The sequence below is a fragment of the Garra rufa genome, chromosome 23 (genome assembly GCF_049309525.1).
Source record: "Garra rufa chromosome 23, GarRuf1.0, whole genome shotgun sequence".
Taxonomy (NCBI): Eukaryota; Metazoa; Chordata; class Actinopteri; order Cypriniformes; family Cyprinidae; genus Garra; species Garra rufa.
This window is the reverse complement of record NC_133383.1, coordinates 31,780,262-31,800,074: the sequence shown is the minus strand read 5'-3', so window position 1 is coordinate 31,800,074 and position 19,813 is coordinate 31,780,262.

The window sequence follows — 19,813 nt, the reverse complement described above, 5'->3', positions numbered from 1 at the left end:
CCCCTGGCCTCAGTCGAGCTAGAATTCCTGTCATTTAGACAGCGCTCCTGATTGCCCTGGCCTCCATCAAGAGGGTAAGGAGACCTACAAACTTTCTCTGTAGGGAAGCTTCCCCGTCGCCTTCTCAGGCCGCGGGGCGCTCCCTTGGAGCCTTGGGCCTCAGTCGAGCGAGAAAAACGCTCCTGACTGCCCTGGCTCCCATTGAACGAGCAAAGGTTCCCCAGAGGTGCTCAGTGGGCCTCAGTCGAGTCCTGTCATTAAGACAGCGCTCCTGACTGCCCTGGCTCCTATTAAGAGGGTTGGAGACCTACAAGCTTTCCTTGCCAGCAAAGTGTGCCAAGAAGTTCGGGCCCGGCGACTCTCACGTTACTACCTGAGACCCCGGCCCGGCTATTGTGCCCAAGGTTCCCCACCACGCTTTTCCGCGGTCAGGTGGTGAACCTGCAAGCTCTGCCCTGGAGGAGGCAGACCCAGCCTTGCGATGTTGTGTCTATGTGAAAATGAAATCGCTCGGCACTTCAGACGCACCTAGCAGCTTATCTGCTTGGGGTTCAGCAGAAAGGGAATGCTGTCCCCAAACTGAGGTGGCTCATTGGGTGGTAGATGCCTCTCCCTCTCTTATCTATATCTGGGAGAGCCATGCCCCTTAGGTGTTCATGCCCACTCCATTAAGAGTGCTGCTTCATCCTTTGCGTTGGCTCATGGCGCCTCACTAGCAGATATCTGTAGAGCTGCGGGCTGGGCGACACCCATACCTTCGCTAGGTTCTTCAACCTCCGCGCAGAGGCCGTTCCTCCCGTGTCTTAACATAAGACTTCAGGCGAGCGGGGGGACGGCTGGTGTCGGCTTGCTGCGCCATTCCCACGTGGATCCGTGCGCTATCTCCCAGTATGTTCCCTCCGGCGAACCTGGGTCCTCCATGCCCCGCGGTCAGGGCTAGATGCGGAGTAGTCCTTGGCTGTGATCCTGCCTGGGTCTCCTTCGCCCCGCAGGTTGTGGCTATACTTTCCAATATTTTCCAGCGGAGGAGACCGCTGTTTCCCTCGTGTATCCCTAAGAAGCCTTATGGATATATTGAATTATTCTCATTCCACATGCACAAATTCCATGTGCTCCGCCCCCCCAACCCATGCTTCAGTACAACTGGCATCCCTGCAGGCCCCCCTTATAAAAAAGGGGCCTTGGGGCGTTGGGAAGGTTACGTTCAATGACCGCCTGCGGACACGTCTGGGAAGACCTGCCGGCACGTGGCGTTGTGCGTAACGCGGCGTCAGGGTCGTGGCCTTTTCCATGGGTCTAGTTCCCAATGTAACGTCGAAGTGATTCGACTGAAGGGGTAACGTCTAGGTTACGAAGGTAACCCTCGTTCCCCGAAGGAGGGAACGGAGACGTTACATTCCCCTGCCACGCCCCTGGCGTCGCGCTGACGCTGGGCTCTCCCGGCTCTTCAGCAAAAGCCTGACTGAGTGGTGCGCGCAGCCATCTTATATACCCGTATGTACGGGGCGTGGCCGGCGCGCACGTCCACTCGCCAATTTTCAATTGGCCTTTTTAATAAGGCTCAGAGGTGATCGGTCTCTCAAGCGAGATCCCAATGTAACGTCTCCGTTCCCTCCTTCGGGGAACGAGGGTTACCTTCGTAACCTAGACGTTTTGAATCTTGGACCGAGTTTCAGTAACATTGCATAAATCCACTTTTCTCCTGAGCAGAAACGCTGTTTTCAGAGCTTTGAGTCTCCAACTTAAAAATACATGCAAAACACTTCTAACACATTGACAAGTGTCTTTCTGCATTGCAAACATTATTTTATTCATGCACAGAATAGGTTTTGAATGTTGGACCGAGTTTCAGTAACATTGCATAAATCCACTTTTCTCCTGAGCAGAAACGCTGTTTTCAGAGCTTTGAGTCTCCAACTAAAAAATACATGCAAAACACTTCTAACACATTGACAAGTGTCTTTATGCATTGCAAACATGACTTTATTCATGCACAGAATAGGTTTTGAATATTGGACCGAGTTTCATTAATATTGCATAAAACCACTTTTCTCCTGAGCAGAAACGCTGTAACAGTATTTTGAACTGTATATGGTTTCAGTAGTTTTAGTAGTTCATCCTCACCACCAGGGGGTCTTAGTGAGCTTCCTGGGTAGGATAAAAGATCAGGAAGTTGTAGAGTGAGAGAGAAGACAGCATGGTGTGGCTCATGTTTCTAACCTTCCTTGAGAGATCCTTGTTGAGAAACTAAGTGTTTGCTGCTCAATTGATTTTGTTTATGGGATTCCTCTCCTTATGCCTCGGCACATGGCTTGGGAATTATGTGGAAGTGCTGAAGAACGAGGGCAAATGGGACATTTTCTACATTCTGAGTCTGGACTGTTTCTCAAGTACAAGTGACTTTCCCTTGATAAGACTGTGTGGTTTATTCAACATTGGGGTATCCATAAATAGTGTGAATGGAAGTCTTTGAAGAATCTAATTGTAAAATGTGGAGTTTGTGTATGTTGGGTTTGCCTATGAGCAAGAATTTATTGAACAAATAGATCTGGGTAAAATCTTGATTGGTGTAACAGAATATATTGATGTGAAGAAATACAGTTGATCCCTCCTTCCAAAAATTTGTATAGCTGTTTTGTTTGTTTTTTTAGGAAAAGAGAAACGTTATAGATGGCGCCCGAACAGGGACCCAATCTGTATTAATTACTTTGATGCAAAAAATAAGAAATGGAAGGTTTAAGTCCTGATGAAAAGGATGAGAACATACCCAGCCATGATTTTACAGCTGGTCCATTTGTGACTCGTAGAGAACCTGTTAAAGAACTTATACATACATTGAGTGAGTTGTATATTAATTCTGAAGAGGATGATTCCATTACAGATGCAGATCCACAGCCTTGTCCTACAATGCTTCCACCCACTACTGAGAAAGAAGAAGCTCACTTGAACTCGTCATTACAGGCAGCAATGGATGAGTTAAATAGACGAGTTGTCGTTCTGGAGGAAAGCAGCACAAACTGTATACAGCAGGTGAGCCAGTGTTGTTTGCAATCAGATCTTGATGATCGCTGTGGATCTCTGGAGGAAAAGCTGGTCTATTGCATTGAAAGAGAGTGTGATCGAGTCAAAAGGGTCTTAGAACTGAATATACAAGATTTGGAGAAGTCTATGGTTGACTGCTTAAAAAGGAGAGATCTACAGATTGATAATAAGTTAAGATCTTGGGTACCTGTGACATCAACTCCTGTATATGTACCCTCTTCTGAGCAGCACTCGACCGTTACACGTCAAGGTCTGAGGAAGACCCATACTCTTCCTTCATCTCAGCATCTTTTAACCAACACTGAAACTGTACCTGCACCCACTTATCTGCCCCCTGTAAAAGTAGAGTTTCCCCAATTTGGGAGTGAGCCAGAGACTGATCCGGTGTCATTTGTTGAGCGATGTGAAGAATACTTGGCCATTCGACCTCTGAATGACTCTGAAATTCTCGCTGCTCTTACCTCAGTGTTGAAAGGCACAGCAAAAGACTGGTGGTTAGCAGAAAGAAGAACTGTGTGGACATGGAAACAGTTTAAAGAAATCTTTCTTCGCTCATTTTTAAATGATGATTATGAAGCTGAAGCGGAGAGAAGGTTGTTGGAGAGGAAACAAGGGGCTAAGGAGAGTATACGTGATTTTGCATTCCATTATAGGGCATTGTGCCTAAGATGGAGGAAGGATATGACTGAGAGAGATGGTGCAAGCCATATTAAGGAACTGTAATCCTCGTCTTGCCAGTTTGTTACGGGGAACGGTGAGAGATGTCAATGAGTTGGTAAGAAAAGGGACTCAAATCGAGAAAGATTTTGAAGAATCCAAACGATACTGGAGCCATGCCAATGCTGAAATGCAGAAGAAAAAGACTTCCAATGATAGAGACACCGTTCATCGGTTAACTCATGCTAACACTCGAGTAGTTCAGTCTGTTTCAATACCCAGTCAGTCTGAACTGAAAATGGTAACTTTGCCCATATTATTAAGAGGTCGATATTTTCAGGCTATGGTGGATACCGGGAGTACCCTGTCTCTAATTCAAGAGTCCTGCTGGAATCAGGTGAAAGGACAAGAGCAGTGGAACCCAAGCAAAGGACAGACATTCATGTTAGCCAATGGTCAAATGCATTCTTCTATAGGCATGTCTAATTGGGAATGTGAGCTGCATGGACAAAAACTCAAGTTAACATTGTATGTGTTGAGAGATTCAGATCTGACGGTACCAATAATTCTGGGTATGGATTTCTTAACTTCTGCTGGGATTATGCTGGACTTTCGGAGGGCCCAGTATGGTATGGTATCCCAAGAGGAGAGTAGGAGTGAAATGTTTCCCTTTCTGCCACCTAAGTCATGTTCCAACTCCTTGGTGTCCTTTTATCTTGCTTTGCCTAGTGGAGAAGTATCATCTGAAGTCTCACTGGCTGTTCAACAACTCGCACTCAAGGCTGATACCACCTCAGAATTCCAGAGTCATTTAGAGAGGTTGATGAGGGAATGGCCTATGGTATGCACTAATAAAGTAGGACACTCTTCGGTAATTAAACATTGCATCAATACTGCAGATGAGGTTCCTCTCCGTAGGAGAGCATACCGTGTATCTGGGGAGAAACAACAATTTATTAATCAGGAGATTAAGGAAATGTTGACCAATAATATAATTCGGCCTTCCAACTCACCATGGGCTTCTCCTGTGATTATTGTTCCCAAGAAGAATGGTGGATCTCGGTTTTGTGTAGACTTCCGTGGACTGAACTCAAAAACTTACTTGGATGCTTATCCAATGCCACAGATACAAGATATTTTGGGGTCTTTACATGGAGCAAGAGTTTTCAGTACTTTGGATCTGAAAAGTGGATATTGGCAGGTGGAATTAGAGCCAGAAAGTATTCCTAAAACTGCTTTTGTGACATCTTCAGGATTATTTGAATTTTTACGTTTACCCTTCGGTCTCAAAAATGCCGCAGCCTCATTTCAGCGTTTAATGGAGTGTGTACTGCGAGAAATCAAGGGAAAGTGTTGTTTTGTCTACATAGATGATATTGTGATATACTCTAAGGATGAAAATGAACATCTGCTGCACCTCAATCAAGTTTTCCGCTGCCTACATCAAGCTGGGCTGACTTTAAACCTTAAAAAGTGCAACATGTTGCAAAGGTCTCTAACTTTTCTTGGCCATGTGATTTCAGGGGAAGGCATTAAGACAGATCCTGCTAAGATAGCATTAGTGAGTCAGTTTCCGGTGCCTCAATCTTTAAAAGATGTGCAACGGTTTTTAGGACTTGCTGGGTGGTATCACAGATTTGTACCACGATTTTCGGAAAAAGCAGCCCCTTTACATGCTTTAAAAAGGAAGGGAGCCACTTGGGTATGGGCAGAATCCTGCCAAGAAGCATTTGAAGCTATTAAGAATGATCTCACTCAAGCCCCTGTCCTGATTTCCCCAGACTTCACCAGACCATTTAAGGTGCAGACAGATGCCAGTGAGAAAGGACTGGGAGCAGTTCTGACGCAAGATATAGAAGGAGAAGAGCATGTGGTAGCTTATGCTTCACGCTTACTTCAGGGAGCTGAAAGAGCATACTCAGTGTCTGAGAAGGAATGTTGTGCTGTTCTATGGGCTGTGGAGAAGTGGCGTCCCTACTTAGAGGGTAGACCCTTAACTGATATAACTGATCATGCAGCATTGACTTGGGTTTTTAATCACCCCAAACCCTCATCAAGATTGACACGGTGGGCTATACGGCTGCAAGAATTTGAATTTACGGTCAAGTATCGAAAAGGTCAATGCAATGTGGTTCCAGATACCTTATCCCGAAGTCTGGAAGACACTGCGATGGTTAACATGGTGAGACAGGTGAAGTCTTCAAGTCCAATAGTAACACCTTCAAGCCTGCCTGTGGATTGGGCTGAAATGGCCAAAGCTCAGCAAGAGGATGATGAAATAAAGGAACTAATTGAGAAGGCCCGTACTCAAACAGACATGGATCCCTTAAGAATCCATTATGTTGAGAAGAATGGCTTTCTATTTCATAGTGTCCCAGATGGACAGAAAGGGCAGAAATTTCAGTTGGTAGTGCCAAAGTGCTTGCGCAAAGAATTCTTGAAATATGCCCACGACAATCCTCTGAGTGGACACTTTGGTCGTCTCAAAACTTTTTTGAGATTGGTGGATATGGTGTACTGGCCCAGTTTACGATCAGATGTTTGGAAGCATTGCAAAGAGTGTCAAGTGTGCCAAATGTATAAACCTACTATCTCCAAGTTGGCTGGCTACTTGCAGAACACCCCAGTGGTGGAGCCAGGATATATGCTAGGAGTGGACCTGATGGGACCTTTTCCTAAAAGTCCAAGGCAAAATGAGTATCTCTTGGTGATAGTGGATTACTGTACTAAATGGGTGGAGTTATTCCCTCTACGTGTAGCAAAAGCACCTCAAATAGCTCAAATCCTGGTTAATGAGGTTTTCACTAGATGGGGTACTCCCGTCTACTTGGTTTCTGATAGGGGAGCACAGTTTACCTCGCATCTTCTGAATTTAGTATGCAAGCAATGGGGTGTAACCCAAAAGCTTACTACTGCCAGTCATCCTCAAACTAATCTCACAGAGCGTATTAACCGTACGTTAAAAACGTAAAAAAAAATGATAGCCTCATATGTGAACCTACTGAAGTCAGTGAAAGAGAATGTGGAACAAGCTCAAAGGAAGCAAGGGCGCTATTATAACCTTCGAAGAAAACATGCTCAGTATCAGGCTGGGGAGTTGGTATGGGTGCGCTCTCATCCCTTGTCAAGGGCCAGTGAAGGCTTTATGTCTAAATTAGCTGCCAAGTGGAAAGGCCCAGCCAAAATTCTAAAATGTTTGGGTCCAGTTAATTGTTCTGTTGCATTTTTGGATGATCTTGAGCATCCAGACACTTTTCATGTGCAGAACCTGAAACCTTTTTATGGTTATATTAAACCTTCCAATGAAGGGGAGGATATGTAACAGTATTTTGAACTGTACATGGTTTCAGTAGTTTTAGTAGTTCATCCTCACCACCAGGGGGTCTTAGTGAGCTTCCTGGGTAGGATAAAAGATCAGGAAGTTGTAGAGTGAGAGAGAAGACAGCATGGTGTGGCTCATGTTTCTAACCTTCCTTGAGAGATCCTTGTTGAGAAACTAAGTGTTTGCTGCTCAATTGATTTTGTTTATGGGATTCCTCTCCTTATGCCTCGGCACATGGCTTGGGAATTATGTGGAAGTGCTGAAGAACGAGGGCAAATGGGACATTTTCTACATTCTGAGTCTGGACTGTTTCTCAAGTACAAGTGACTTTCCCTTGATAAGACTGTGTGGTTTATTCAACATTGGGGTACCCATAAATAGTGTGAATGGAAGTCTTTGAAGAATCTAATTGTAAAATGTGGAGTTTGTGTATGTTGGGTTTGCCTATGAGCAAGAATTTATTGAACAAATAGATCTGGGTAAAATCTTGATTGGTGTAACAGAATATATTGATGTGAAGAAATACAGTTGATCCCTCCTTCCAAAAATTTGTATAGCTGTTTTTTTTTTTTTTTTTTAGTAAAAGAGAAACGTTATAACGCTGTTTTCAGAGCTTTGAGTCTCCAACTTAAAAATACTTGCAAAACACTTCTAACACATTGACAAGTGTCTTTCTGCATGCAAACATGATTTTATTCATGCACAGAATAGGTTTTGAATGTTGGACCGAGTTTGCATAAACCCACTTTTCTCCTGAGCAGAAACGCTGTTTTCAGAGCTTTGAGTCTCTAACTTAAAAATACATGCAAAACACTTCTAACACATTGACAAGTGTCTTTCTGCATTGCAAACATGATTTTATTCATGCACAGAATAGGTTTTGAATGTTGGACCGAGTTTCAGTAACATTGCATAAACCCACTTTTCTCCTGAGCAGAAACGCTGTTTTCAGAGCTTTGAGTCTCTAACTTAAAAATACATGCAAAACACTTCTAACACATTGACAAGTGTCTTTCTGCATTGCAAACATGATTTTATTCATGCACAGAATAGGTTTTGAATGTTGGACCGAGTTTCAGTAACATTGCATAAACCCACTTTTCTCCTGAGCAGAAACGCTGTTTTCAGAGCTTTGAGTCTCCAACTTAAAAATACATGCAAAACACTTCTAACACATTGACAAGTGTCTTTCTGCATTGCAAACATGATTTTATTCATGCACAGAATAAGTTTTGTATGTTGGGCCGAGTTTCATTAATATTGCATAAAACCACTTTTCTCCTGAGCAGAAACGCTGTTTTCAAAGCTTTGAGTCTCCAACTTAAAAATACATGCAAAACACATTGACAAGTGTCTTTCTGCATTGCAAACATGATTTTATTCATGCACAGAATAGGTTTTTTATGTTGGGCCGAGTTTCAGTAACATTGCATAAACCCACTTTTCTCCTGAGCAGAAACGCTGTTTTCAGAGCTTTGAGTATCCAACTAAAAAATACATGCAAAACACTTCTAACACATTGACAAGTGTCTTTATGCATTGCAAACATGATTTTATTCATGCACAAAATAGGTTTTGAATGTTGGACCGAGTTTGCATAAACCCACTTTTCTCCTGAGCAGAAACACTGTTTTCAGAGCTTTGAGTCTCCAACTAAAAAATACATGCAAAACACTTCTAACACACTGACAAGTGTATTTCTGCATTGCAAACATGATTTTATTCATGCACAGAATAGGTTTTGAATCTTGGACCGAGTTTCAGTAACATTGCATAAATCCACTTTTCTCCTGAGCAGAAACGCTGTTTTCAGAGCTTTGAGTCTCCAACTTAAAAATACATGCAAAACACTTCTAACACATTGACAAGTGTCTTTATGCATTGCAAACATGATTTTATTCATGCACAGAATAGGTTTTGAATGCTGGAACGAGTTTCAGTAACATTGCATAAACCACTTTTCTCCTGAGCAGAAACGCTGTTTTCAGAGCTTTGAGTCTCCAACTTAAAAATACATGCAAAACACTTCTAACACAATGACAAGTGTCTTTCTGCATTGCAAACATGATTTTATCCATGCACAGAATAGGATTTGAATGTTGGACCGAGTTTCATTAACATTGCAGAAACAGTAGCAAAATTATCATTTAAATGTTATTTGTCCTAAATGCATTTAGACTAACAGTTAGGACACTTACGATTGCATTTTCATCATGACGCCGTGGGATATTTGTAGCAAAATTCAATGCGGCTTTGAAAATGCATTCCGAGTTGACCACACCCACCCTACGTCAATCATTGCGTCAAGGCGGAGATTGGCGGAAGCGTGTTATGTTTAGATCGTTTGAAACATGGCGGCTGGAGATCTGATAGGATCGTTGAATTCATTGGCAGAAGAAGTGGAGCGTGAACAGAGAAATAATGGGTGCTTCTCAATATCCCTCCTCGTTTCCTCACTCCTCCGTCCTCCATCCTATAACCCGGAAACCAATTGAGCTCAGCCATCTTGTAGGACATCTCAATTCTTTAATTGCACCGTGAGGAGGCGAGGATCGAGGAGTGAGGAGGCTTCCTGAGGAGTCTTGAGCGAGGATACACAGGTGTATCCTATGCGGAAGTGTTTTATTGACTTCAGATATATCATAATAATTTACATTTATATTTTTCCTTTGCAGTGTAAATAATGTCATATATTTAAACAGGGCATCTTGCTTTGTTAATAATTATTATGAATGCCTTAAATCACACACTTTAAAGTCCCCCTGAAATCAAAATTAAAGTTTTTGGCTTTTACTACGAATATATTAGCCTTAAGGTCATCTATAAGCTAGTGTGCTTCAAAACAACGTCAAAATTCGCGTTTACAAGATATGGGCATTCGAAACTTACAGTCTGGTCACTTCCGCCAATATGAATCAAGGATTTTGATGATATCACCGTGCACTTCAGCTTCTCATCAAACGTTCTGTCCAATCAAATGCTCTCTAGTGTCCGTAGTGTCCCGCCCCCTACACAGAGACGCAATACACGGAGCAGATCATATGCGTGGTCGGCATGTATTAAACTACACAGCATCAGCATGATTATGATCACTATTTCGTTTTAGCAAGAGTTTCATATTGAATCTGTGGGTGATTTATTAGTCTGTGGCTGTCATAAGCTTTCAAATGCTGCTTTACCGAGCTCAACGGCTCTGGCCCGAGATATAAATGGAACGCTATTGGCTGTTCAAAATAAGTGGGCGGGGCTTAGCGATATGTTTTCGTTTCAGTTAAAAGTATGTCACCACATAGAATAACGCTGCGCATAGCCACGGGAACGTATTTTGAGCAGGGGGGGCTGAGAGAAAAAAAAGTTTGTGGGGGGCGGGGGGGGAGCAATTGAGCAAAGTTATAAGTAAAAAGAGTTGCTATTTTGTTGTTTTTGATTGCTTCCATTGTTCTCTTTTGTAAGTGGCTTTGGATCATGGGCATCGGAAGGAAAATAAATGTGGGTGGGTAAATTACTGTAGTATATGCCATTTTCTGTAGTCTACCTTTTAATGTTTTTACACAATGCACATAGGCCATATTTACAAATATTACAAAAGACGGCTATCTAAGCACGTTTTCAGTGGCGTAAGTGGTAATACGTGTGACACATTGCTTTTGACGCGGGAGACCAGAGTTCGCGTCCGCCTTTTGGTGAAATCATTTTCGAAATCGTCTCCCTTTTCACTTATATCACATCGGAAAGTCATTTCTTTTTAATAAAAATTTATGAAATAATCGGAAAGTTGACATAAAGTATCAGCTAGGGTGAGGTGTATCTGAGCAGAAGTTACTGCTTTGTTTACTTTGCTGTGTCCCAGCACTCCCGACTAGTGAAAACCGGGAATGAGTTTAATTGATATGGACCCTGAATAAGCCAAGTGGAATGAATTTGAGGAAACCACAGCATTTTAATTAATTTAATTAATTTAAATTTAAATAAGGAGTTTAATTTATTAAGGCATACCTCATACAATGGATTTGACTGAGTGTGACGGTGCTCTGAAAAGTGCAAAGACACACTCGCTGAATTAGAGACGGTAAATGTGGCTTTTTTTATAAAAATAAAATAAATTTAGTTCAGTTGAACATGGGAGGCTACAGATCTGAGGGAGCGCAGCGAGTCTGTTCCAAGCAGCTCTGAGCCGCAGGAGTGATATGTGACGAGAATGATGTGAAATGACTGGTGGCAGATCCAAAAGCAAGATAACTATTGTTAATAAACCTTTAATTTCTTCATTTAAAATAAACGAGCTGGTCTTTATCGTTGCTGTGTTTTCATTAAAAAAATAATGGTGAACCACAAATTAAGCATTTGTTTAAAAAAAGAGAAACCTTATTTGTTTTGTGGTAGATCTGCTTCCTTATCCGACTGATCCAATATTATCTGTCTGCTCAAGTCTCAGTCTATTTTTATTTTGTTTGGAAATGCGTTTTTGCGCCGTGTTGATTGGTGTATTTTTAATCTTCAATGACGGATGCGGTGACGTCACGCGACAATTATTGTCATTGTATTGTGTTTCCAATAAATTTGAATGAATATTCGAATTACTAAAAATATTTTTTGTCCTTTTTTGTTGTTAGCACCGCACCCCCAGCACCCCTATTTGTTCTTGAGCTCCGAGCCAAGGGGTGCTGCAGCACCCTCAGCACCCCTACTTCCCGCGGTAATGACGCTGCGTGTTTCACGGCACTTTAGTGGACCTTTAACAACATATGGGCAGATCCCTTTAGCGCAGCTGATGATGCTTTGAAATGACGCTTGAGTGGTCAAGAATATTCCCATGTTCATCCTTTGATTCCTCCATCCTCATTTCCTTTCCTTAAATCCTTCCCTCTTATCCTAAGGGGGTGGAGCTAAGACGGAAGGAAAGGAAGCTAGGAAAGGAAACGAGGATGCAAAAATAAGAAATAAAGCACCCAATGTTTCAGAAGATTTTTGCGCGTATGTGTGTGACACTGCGGTCACGCCAGCCGCGTCTTGAAAATACACGGTCATCCCAGCCGCACTTTTTTTGGTCTGCACGGGTGCTGAGAGCGCTCAAAATGGATGTAAACACGCTGTCAGAACGTTTCCTTTTTACTTTAGCTCAGTGGTTCTCAAACTTTTTCGGTCGTGCTCCCCTTTAAAAAATAATTCTTAGTTACGAAAAAAAAATACAGGGGAAAACGACTGCTGCAACACTTGAAACATTGAAAAATAGCACAGAGAGAATAACTGTTATTATTATTATTATTATTATTATTATTCTCTGTTATTTAATAATAATATCTTTTTTTTTATTAATTTTTTTTTGTGGGTTTCATGCTGTCCTAAGGCATAGCAGGGCTCGAAATTGACTTTTTTACTTGTTAGCACTGGTGCTCAACTTCAAAAAGTTAGGAGCACCAAAAAAATGTAGGACCCAATTTATTTTTAGTAATGTGCCGATCTTGATTCTTCATGGCTGATTCTGATTGCAGATGTTTTACAACCAAATGGGCTGATTCTCAAAGCCTTTTTATATAATTTATGATTTAATTTACGCCTTAAGCAAGGAATGAAAAAAAATATGAGTACATGAACAAGATGTTTATTTTCTCTATTAAGTACTACAAATTAGAGGCAGTCACTGCATTTTTAAACAATCTACAGTATAAATAACAAAAAATAAATAAACAGCCATGATCAAAGCAGGCGACTCTTTTAATATTCAAAGTGCAAATAGAGACCGAATTTTTCCAACATGATACAGAGCTAGACAACTACACGCCTTACAGTATACTGACATATTTTCTGCATTGAGCTTTTGAATGACCAGCACCTGCCTGGGTCTCATCTATGGTTTTCTCTTCTCTTTCACACACCGATCCATCTCCCATTCTAAGTTACATCCTTTGGCTGTTTACTGTTTTATATTTATTTTTCTGCTGATGCCCAATCAGGTTTTTTTCAGGTTTCTTTGATGAATAGAATGTTCATACGGACAAAAAAACTCTTTAAATAGAAATCTTTTGTAACATTGTAAATGTTGTTATCATCAATTTTGATAAAAAAAAAACACAACTCCAAGCTTTTCAATGGTAGTGTATAATGTTACAAAAAACTTTATTTCAGATAAAGGCTGATCTTAGGATCTTTCTATTCATCAAAGAACCTGACAAAATTACTCAACTGTTTTAAATATTGATGATAATAATACAAATAAAATTAGCATGTTAGAATGATTTCTGAAGGATCATGTGCCACAGAAGACTGGAGTAATGGTGCTGAAAATTTAGTTTGATCACAGGAATTACATTTTAAAATATATTCAAAAACAGTTATTTTAAATAGTAAAAATATTTCACAATATTACTGCTTTTGCTGTATGTTGGACTCAGTTTGCTGAAAATAAACGGCAAATCATCCCAAAAAACACCATTTCCCATTTTCAAACACTCTTTTTTTTTTTCCTTTATAGGTTTGCTCATTTTCTCAATTGATTCTTGTTCACAGTCACACTGACTATTACTGTATTCATTTTCAAGTCATTTTACTGTATAGTTTTGGACGAGAAAAGAGGCAAATTCACCCAAGCATCCTTGCACTTTTACATCATGTCCCATTTTCAAGTAATTACCGTTATAGTTTTGCAAGAAATAAAGAGAATATCAATCCAAAGTTCACGCTCCACTTGATCTGCCAATGAATTTAATGATCTTATCAGATCTCCAGCCGCCATGTTTCAAACGATCTAAACATAACACGCTTCCGCCAATCCCCGCCTTGACGCAATGATTGACGTAGAGTGGGTGTGGTCAGCTCAGAATGCATTTTCAAAGCCGCATTGAATTTTGCTACAAATATCCCACGTTGTCATGATGAAAATGCAATCGTAAGTGTCCTAACTCTTAGTCTAAATGCATTTAGGACAAATAACATTTAAATGATAATTTTGCTACTGTTTCTGCTTGGACACGTTACACATATCAAATCAATTTGGGTTATACATTTTCATTTTAATTTTGCTACTTATAAAGCATTAAAATAGTATGCACTTTACAACTTAAGGCTGCTGTTGGAAATAGCAAGTGTATATAATATAATTAAATTTTCAATTTCATTCTGCACCAAATTTTGCACGTGATGAGGTGGTGGAAAATGTAAATTTAAATACAGAATTACATTGCCATTTTGAATATTGCATTGCAAATTGAATTTTGCTACACATATGCTTCCATAGTTTCGAGGCTCAAAACACCGCCGACGTAGAGAGCTCCTCCGGCTGCTGCAGAAGAGGCGAGAGCACTCTCCATCTCTGTCGCGGATGTAACCCGATCCTTCCGACGGGTGAATATACACAAAGCAGCGGGTCCTGATGGCATCCCAGGACGTGTGCTCTGAGCATGCGCATTCCAACTAGCTGGGGTTTTCACAGATATTTTCAACCTCTCCCTCTCTCTGTCTGTGGTTCCCTCGTGCTTTAAAAAATCCACCATCGTGCCCATACCCAAGAAAAATAAAATCACATGCTTGAATGACTGGAGGCCCATTGCTCTGACACCCATCTTCAGCAAGTGTTTTGAAAGACTCATCAGAGACTACATCTGCTCTGTGCTGCCTGCATCACTAGACCCGCTACAATTTGCTTATCGTAGCAACCGTTCCACAGACGATGCTATTGCTTTCACCCTATACACTGCTCTCTCCCACCTGGAAAATAAAAACACCTATGTGAGACTGCTGTTTGTGGACTATAGCTCAGCATTTAACACCATAGTGCCTGCCACACTTGTCACAAAGCTACAGACTCTAGGTCTAAACAGATCTCTGTGCAGCTGGATCATGGACTTCCTGACAGGCAGAAACCAGGTGGTCAGAATGGGCAGCAACACTTCATCTCTGCTGACCCTCAACACTGGTGCTCCTCAGGCCTGCGTTCTCAGCCCACTCCTGTACTCCCTGTACACACATGACTGTACAGCCACACACAGCTCCAACGTCATCGTCAAATTTGCTGACGACACAACGATGATAGGCCTGATCACTGACAATGATGAGACTGCCTACAGAGAGGAGGTGAGCACCCTGACCAAATGGTGTCAGGAGAACCACCTCTCACTCAACATTGACAAGACTAAGGAGATGGTGGTGGATTTCAGGAGACAGAGCAGAGAACACACACTCATCACCATCAACGAGACACCTGTGGAGCGGGTTAACAACTTCAAGTTCCTCTGTGTTCACATCAGTGAGGATCTGACATGGTCGGCTCACACAGATGCAGTGCTGAAGAAGACACACCAACGCCTCTTCTTCTTGAGATGGCTGAGGAAGTTTGGAATGAGCCCCAGCATCCTCACAACATTCTACACCTGCACTGTGGAGAGCATCCTGACTGGCTGCATCACTGCCTGGTTTGGAAACAGCACCGCTGGCAACCACAAAGCTCTGCAAAGGGTTGTGCAAACTGCCCGCCACATTGTTGGAGATGAGCTTCCCTCCCTCCAGGACATCTATACCAGGTGGTGTGTAAGGAAAGCCAGGAGGATCATCAGTGACTCCAGCCACCCGTCCCACAGACTGCTCTCTCTGCTGCCCTCAGGAAGACGCCTCCGCAGCATCCAATCCCGCACTAGCCGACTAAGGGATAGCTTTTTCCCCATGGCTACCAGGCTAACGAACAATCAGACCTAACACATCTAGCAGCACACTCCCACTACATCATATGCCACGCACTGCCCTTTATCACTGGACTCTATGCATCTGAGTGTGCTACACACAGGTGAGTGGACCATACAAACCACCTGTAGCATCACACTCTGCTCTATTTGCACACTCACAATATGAATAATATATGTCTAAAATTGCACTGAAATCTTTGCACTATTTGCTATCCTCCCCAATCCCTTTTCTGCCCAATTTCATATAAATAATACCTCTTTTGTAGCCTAGAATCTAGACGCGCCCCTAGCGGCAGCAAATTACATTTGCTTCCAAGGTCAGTCTAGTTACTCTCAATTCACTTAAAATTCCGAAAAATCCAAGATGTACCGGGCCAATCACGAGTCGGTGGGCGGGCTTAACATGATGACGCCTGACCTGCGACCATAAGTTCCGTCAGACATGAACTGAACAGTATTTATATAATTTTTTACTTTGGATACACAGCCACGTCCATCTGTCCTGAGCAGGAGCTCGTTACATGTGAACGCGCTGTGGTGTAGAATACGCAAACACCGGAAGCGATCTGTGGCGTGTATACGACACTCATTGTTCACACAGTGCACAGAGATTGTGGATATAGCGGCTATTCAAAATGGTAATTACTTGCGCTTGTCCTGGTTGTTCAAACCCATTTACAGCTTAAAGATTACGTTTGCTTACGCAAACTCATCCTGGACTTTTTCACCGATTTCCCCTTCCGGTGTTTGCGTATACTACATCAGAGCAGGGTGTAATTTGGATTTGTCTGTGCATGTTTTTGTTTACTTTTAAAGGTTTAGTGCCCATCTATGTCTATTATTTGGCTGACAGACTGCACAGTGCACTGATTTTCGTTAAAAATCTCCGTCGCTCTGACTACGTCACCTAACAGACTAAGTCTCTGATTGGTTGTAGCGCTATCCTATTGCGTGGAGAGGAGTTTGAAAGACAACCGTTTATCCCACCCCTCCGGTTGAGCCCTGTCTATGGAGAGTGCCTTGCCAGGCTACCTCTTTTGCACATTTCTTGGAAATACAGCTCAACTTGCACTGTATTGCTAACTATAAATATGTCTTATCGTACACTGTGTGTAGTATGTATGTATGTATGTATGTCACTCTGTATAATCTTGTAGGTATGTAACTGTCTATATGTAAATTGTCCCTGCACTGTCTGGAGCTCGCTCCCAAGAATTTCACTCCCCTAGGCACAGGTGCTGTGGTGATGTGACAGTAAAAGTGATTTGAAAGTGTGTCTTTTGTGTGTACACTAGCCAGAGGGTGAGCTTATAAAAGACGGATCCATGAAATAAAAATATTCCCACACCCAAATTTAAGTACAGCAAAAAGATACAGCCACTCAACTCCATCGAATGCTTTTTCAGCATTGAGAGCAATTACCAACTCTGGAACAACAGAAGAACGTTTGGAATAAATTATGTTTAAGAGAGTATACAAACATTATAGTACAGCTGTCTTCCTTTAATAAAACCTGTTTGCTCTTTAGATATTAAATATGGAAGCAACTTTTCAAATCGAATAGCCAACACTTTCGCCAATATCTTAACATCAGCATTAGTGAAAGGGGCCTGTATGAACTAGGAGAGGTGGGATATTTATCTTTCTTTAAAAGTAATATTATGGAAGCTTGAGTCATTGACTCTGGCAAAGAGCCGTGCTCCAAAGACTCAGCATAAACTGATAAAAGTTACAGGGGCCAATTTATCTTGAAATCTCTATAGGGAAGCCGTCTGGTCCAGGAGCTTTGTTATTCTGCATCATATGAATTGCCTGAATAATCTCCGTAATATCTAATGGGGCGTCAAGCGCACTAGAGACAGTTAGGTCAATTGTTCGGGCTTCTAAACCGTGTAAAAAAGAAGTCATATCACTGGTATCAGATGGAAACTCAGATGAATATAATGCAGAATAGAAAGACTTAAAGGTGGCATTAATCCTATCTGGATCAGAAATTAACTTTAATCTCTGGGATAAGGCGTGAGGCTGTCCTTCATCTTAGTTGGTGCGCTAACAGACGGCTAGCTTTTTACCGTGTTCGTAGTATGAACTGCGAGAATGCAATAACAAACGCTCTGCATTAGTTGCTGTAATACACTTTAAAAAATGCTGGGTTGTTTTTTTAACCCATATGCTGGGTTGAGACTGCTGGGTAACAAAGTTGGGTTGATTTAACCCAATTTTGGTTGAAAATCGGTCTTGTTCTATAACCCAGCAGTGCTTGGTTGGGAACGCGGATGTGAAAGAGAGCACGCACGTCACGTCAACATCCAGGGACATCAGCTTGAGAAGCCGCCATTTTCTTTGCGCCGTCTTTAGACGGAGAAGCAGAGGTGGGACCAAGTCTTTCTATTCAAGTCACAAGTCAAAGCCCAAGTCCTCAAAGAGTTAAAGGTAATGAGATAATTAAGTAGGGATGGGAAAAGAGAGGAAGAACATAGACGCATAAAACCCTTCCAAAATCAGTACAAATGGGATATATGAATTATAGCGTGAGAGAATACATCCCTAAACCTCTCAGGTGCTACAAATGTCAAAGAATGGGTCACACAGCAGAGCAGTGCAAAGGAAAACTAAGGTGCGCTAGATGTGGAGGCCAACATGAGTATGGCAAATGTGAAAAGGATGCAGGTTAAATGTTGTAACTGTGGAGGAGAGCACAGTGCAGCATTCGGAGGTTGTGAAGTGCAAAGAGAAGCCAGAGAAGTCCAGAAGGTTAGGTTTCTGAATAAAGTATCATATGCAGACGCATTAAAGAAAGTGAGAGAAACAAGATCAGTTTGCAAAAGCTACAGTGAAATAGTTCAAAGAAACATAACCTCAGTAAATCAGACACAAACCCAGATTCAAGGACATAATGACTGTGTGCACAAATGTAAAGTTGATGATGATACTTTAGTAGTGAAAAAAGTGAACTTCGTGGGTTTTATTTGTCACACTATCAATGTTGCAACACAATTAAGAAAGAAAAGTGACAGAATTAAGGCTATTGTAGAGGCAGCAGAAAAACTCCTGGACATAAGAAACGTTAAAGCAGATCAGATTCATGCATTGCTGACTGAAACTGGAAATGGAGGAAATACTCAAGCTGAAGATTAAGCTACTAATTATGGTACTACAAATACTACAGGGGAATGCTAGAAGTCTTTTAGCAAACGGTCAAGAACTTAAAAAATACATATATGAATTAGATGTTGCTCCAGATGTAATATGTGTACAAGAAACCTGGTTGTGATCCCAACTGGATTTTTTGATTCCAGAGTTTAATTTTATAAGACATGATAGATCTAGCAATCATAATGGTGGAGGGTGCATAACCTTTATTAAGGACGGTGTGGCATATAAGGAGGTTCCTTGCCAAAAAGATATAGAGTGTGTAATAGTTGAGATATAGTACAGGGAAAGAGGGAAATATTAAGTTGATTAATTTATACAACCCATGCAAAGATTTAGAAATTAATCAGTTAAATAAAATAGCTGGGACTGTTTACAGGAAAGAAATATGGTGTGGGGATTTCAATGCCCATAACAGCCAGTGGGGTAGCAATCATACAGACAAAAATGGGAACATAGTTGAAGAAATGATGGAAGAAAGATCATTGGTATGCATTAATAATGGACAGGGTACTAGAATTGATGTGAATAGGGGTAATACATCATGTTTGGACCTCACGTTGGTATCAGACAACTTAGTTGATGTATGCAACTGGTATATTAAGAGTAATACTACCCAAGGAAGTGACCACTATCCAATACTTACTACAGTTAATACAAACATAAGCATTCCAGAAGGGAGTATAATCAATAGATGGTGTTTCGAGAAAGCAGACTATTTTAGGACATGCTGTGAAGATACAGTAAACATGGTTTCATCACAAGGAGACATAGAGGAATGCACAACGGAAGTTACAGAACATATTTTTAATGCAGCAGTGTTAAGTATTCCAAAAAGAACAACAAAGGGTAAGAAGAAAGTGGTTCCTTGGTGGAATGAGGAATGTTGTAGAGTGATTAGAGAGCGAAACAAAGCATTTAGAACCCTGAAGAAGAATCTGACTCAAGAGAATGTTTTGGAATA